Source organism: Mirounga leonina, unplaced genomic scaffold (assembly GCF_011800145.1).
Source record: "Mirounga leonina isolate KUSES-001 unplaced genomic scaffold, KU_Mleo_1.0 Mir_201, whole genome shotgun sequence".
Taxonomy (NCBI): Eukaryota; Metazoa; Chordata; class Mammalia; order Carnivora; family Phocidae; genus Mirounga; species Mirounga leonina.
The window spans coordinates 27,944,631-27,949,148 of NW_023270504.1; positions in this window are offsets into that span (position 1 = coordinate 27,944,631).

A 4,518-nucleotide genomic window follows, 5' to 3' on the forward strand; every position below is an offset into this window, starting at 1 on the left:
CTTTTCACTCAACATTTACTGATCACAAAAATGTCTAGAGGGAACTGAGACCATGACTGGAAAACCAGATCTTGCAAAAAGACTGAAAGCAGCTGATGTTGGAGGAAAGCTGTTTGCTTCCCGAGGATTTTGCCCTAGTGAGGCTATTTCCACAGGGCTGCCAGGGACAGTGGGCCCAAGATTGTTATCTGAATGAGGTATCTTTCCCCTTGTCCCCATCCCCCTAGAGGTCCACAGGCCAAAATAGTACAAATAGCAAGATGGCAGAGCCAGAATGGAGATGTCTAGGAGGACGATTGCCGAGCGTAGGAAAGTACTATCTGGGAATAGTACTTTCTTTGATCCAAAATGGCTGGGAAAAGAGTTCTATAGCACCTCTGATAAGAAAGGAAATTAACCCAAATCCTTGTCTGGGTTCTAGGCTAAGAAGGACCAGGACAATGAACCCGTCATTACTGGCCACTTCCATAGATGTATGGAAATTCATGAGACTTTAAATTACCCTGTACATAATATATAACAGGGAGATGTGATTAGAGTGAGGTGGGGGGCACATTGAATTGAGTTCAAAGAGATGATGTTTAAGCTGAAGTCACACCATTAGAAAAGATTCATTTATAAGAAGATTTGGGGGCATGCATCACAGGACAGGATGCTAATCCAGGTCTCTAAGGTAGGAATAAATTTGGAGATCAGGAAAAAAAAAAAAGGCTATTGTGGCCAGAGCATACTGTGTGAGTGGGGAGAAAGACAATGGCTGGCACTAAAGAGGTGGCAGGGGCCACGTTCTGTGGAGCCTTCCAGGCCAGGGAGAGGGCTCTGAGTTTTACCACAGATCTGATGGACAGCCCTTGGGAAGTTTTAACCAGGAGTGGGGTGGGGTCAGTTACACTTAGAAAGATAACTGCAGATGGTCCGTGGAGAACACCCGAAGGGGGAACAAGCAGAAACATGAATCCGAAGGAAGAGGCTGCTACAGCACTTTCTAGTGGGCAAGAAATTATGGTGGCTTTGACCTGAGTGGCAGTTGTGGAGGGAGGGAAAGAGCACCATGTCAATTGGGGAAGCACTTCGGGAGCAGTCTGGACAAGACTTCATGTAGACTGGATGTGAGTCAGGAGGGGAGAAGGGAATCAAGAATAACCCCTAGGGTACTGGCTTGAGCAACTTAGGCATATGGTGGAGCCATTTAGTTGGACAGAGGAGGTAGTGAGGCGGATCTGGGAGCCGTCATTAAGAACTCTGGTTTTGGACATGCTGAACTTGAGAATTCATAGCTCATAAAATGTACTGCTGTCCTAGGACCTATAATGCCTCCTGGAGCTGTGGCTTGTTCCCTGGGCTCTTAAGGTCTACTGAGAGGACCATCTGCAGTGTCCACAGGCTTATAGGTCATCTTCAAGGTCATCAAACAATGGCTTTGTCCTTGGTCTACTCATTCATTCATTCATCCCATAGACACACACCTGTGTGTCCCAGAAGGAAAGTCTGCACTTCCTTCAATCTGCATAATAATTCAACCTTCGAGGCCTTTAAATCCAGAACCTGTCATTTTACTGTTTTAAAATCATATTAGTAAATAATAGGCACAGAAAGTTACAAACAAGGCCAAAGCACAGCCAATCTTCCAGTAGAGGACGCCTCCCAGGGGCAGCCCCAGCCTGGCTCACATAGACTCAGCTCCAGGCCCGGCCCTAGGATGTCAGCCACCTTGAGGTCTGGATGGAAGTTTCCTATTTTCCACCCCTAAGAAACCAAGTAGGCACACCTGAAGAGACTGGGCTATTCACATGGGGGGGGACAGGTCGGGAGTGGAAGGTTGCTCAGGAACCTAGGCCAGAGCTGCCGTCAGATTCCTGTCTCTCCACCTTCCTGCACAGTGTTCTGGAAGGTAGACTCAACTCATTTCCTCTATGTCTTTGGGAGTTTTTCCTCATTTTTAATATTTCTGCCTTTTCGGGGCGCCTGGGTGGCACAGTCCTTAAGCGTCTGCCTTCGGCTCAGGTCATGATCTCAGGGTCCTGGGATCGAGCCCTGCATCTGGCTCCCCGCTCCACAGGGAGCCTGCTTCTCCTTCTCCCACTCCCCCTGCTTGTGTTCCCTCTTGCACTGTGTCTCTCTCTGTCAAATAAATAAATAAAAATCTTTAAAATATATATATATATTTCTGCCTTCTCTGCTTAAAAGAAAAAAAATAATAGCCACCCTAATTAGCTTTTCCATGATTTTATCAAGTCTTCAGATTTTCCAAGTTCCAAACCATTTTGTTTCAATATTATTTCCATTGTTCTGCTTTCCTTGTGTTTGTTTCTTCCATTTCTAACTTTTTTAGCTAGATGCTTAGTTGTCCAGTTCAATTCCACACTTTTTATTTTGAGTCAAGTGTTAAATGCTATGAATTTTCCTCTGTATAATCCTGGCTCTCGTCAGCAGATTTTGATATAGAGAGTTTTCATTGTTAGTATTTTCTAAATAATTGTGCAGTTTGGGTTTTTTGTGTTTTTCTCACCCAAAATTTACTTAGAGTTTTAAAATGTCCATGGTTGTTTTCACTTTGATTTTTGTTACTTGTTTCTAAATTTCCTGAAATGTAGTTACAGAAAATAATCTCTGTCAGGTAATTTTTTCAATCATGAGGTCTTCTTTGTAGTTCAAAGGGTGAATATTGAGGAATGGTTCATGATCACTCCATGTTGAACAGTTGTTAAATATTTTTAAGTACATTATGCAGATACTTTTACACCCATAGGAGTATTAAACTTCCCGAATGGAACCATCTGCTGAACCAGCAGGGTTTTGTGTGAGAATCTTGAGGGATGGTCAAAGATGACATTTTCCCTTCTTCATGTATTCATTCCATAAACATTTGGAGCACCAAGCACCCACTCTGTGCCAGGCCCTTCCTCTGGGAACATGTGAGTGATGAGGCCCAATAGTATGGATGGACATGCACTTGCCACATGGGCAGTAAGGGCAAAGACTTCCCGGGTGGAAGGGACAGCAGATACAGAGGATGGAGGGCCATTAAAGAAGTTCAAGTAGAGGAAAGAGGAGACCCTGGCAAGGTTGAGGACATGTGAGTCCTCCACGGTTTCTTCCCTGTCCAGTTCCTTCCCCAATCTCTCCAGACATGTTCTAGCCTGCTTGCCTGGTGCAGGCTTGGCTCTGGGCAGATGTGGTAGTGCAGCTGGCCCTGGTGGCCACTGGGCACTTCCTCAGTGGCAGCCAGGAGCCCTATGGTGTCCCTTTGCTCTATAGGTGGACTCAGGAGACACCATCTGTGAAGTTTCATGGAAGAAGTACCTGACAAGGACATCAAGTCTTGCTCTTTGTGTATCAAGGACAGATAGTGGCATGTGCCATGGTAGTTCATGTGTTTCTTGATTGTAGGCAAAAATGTTTTCTGTACAGAGAGACAAGGAACACATCATTAGGAGTTGGTCCCTTGTTCTGAAATGTAAAGCTCTCAAGTTTCACCCTGTGTGAAGAAAAAAACCAAAGCTCTGGACACACCCAATCCTGTGGTTTGGTCCATTACATATTTTATAGAAAACCAGCTAGCAAAGAGGAACCTCAATGCTCCGATCAAAAAGGACAGGTGTTTGACTCTTCAAAAAAGTTCTAAGTTCTAAAAGAAGATGCCAAAGCTATCAGAATAAGAAGCTAAAACAAGGGCACTTAAAAAATACACAGGTTCTCCATACTGATCTCTAGGACCTGTGTGGAAAGGCAGACTGAGTCCCTGCAGGAACATTCTCTAAAGATAAACGAGCTGGCAACTTCCCTTGCAGAGGAGACTTGGGATCCAGAGGACTTGGGATCCAGAGGTGGAGAGCATGTAGATGATCCGTCTCCTCCTCTTGAAGCCAGAAGGAGACTGGCTGATGTGGCAAAGTCAAGTGCATATCTAAACACCCAGAGCAAGGAGAAAAATCCATCTGTGCCAACTTTGCTGAAGAAGAGGACAGAGAACTTCAATCCTCGATTAAAAGTGCAGACCAGAATGTTCGGGAGACAGTAAATGAAGTGACTGAACCTTGTCAAGAAGAAGAAATGGAGCTTCTTGGAATGTTACCTGTGAAGGAAGACCATGACTTGGAACGAGAGGAGCACTCAGAACAAGTGACAAGATGAGCTGTGCAGATAAAGAACAGGACATCTGCAGAAAGTGATTCAAAGACTTTGGAGAAAAGCTGCAAAGAAGCATTTCTTCTTCTCAAAGCCAGATTCTGCCCCTTGAGCTGAAAAGCTCTTGCTCATGAGTTGAGAATTTGGGAGGCTGACAGAAACCTCATCACCTTCAAACAGTAAGTTGCAAACCTGAGAACAAGAGTCACTGAAACAGTGGTTAAAGTGAAGCTTCTAAAAGTGGATTTGATAGTCCAGGCAGAGCATCCAACAGAGAACATTGCTCTCTGCTCCCTGGGCATGGGGGTGGGGCTTCCTCTGAGACAGAAGGATTTACTCCCCTCTCTTGAGAACCTCCTCTTGGCCACCATGATTTTCTCCTCTTCCCTC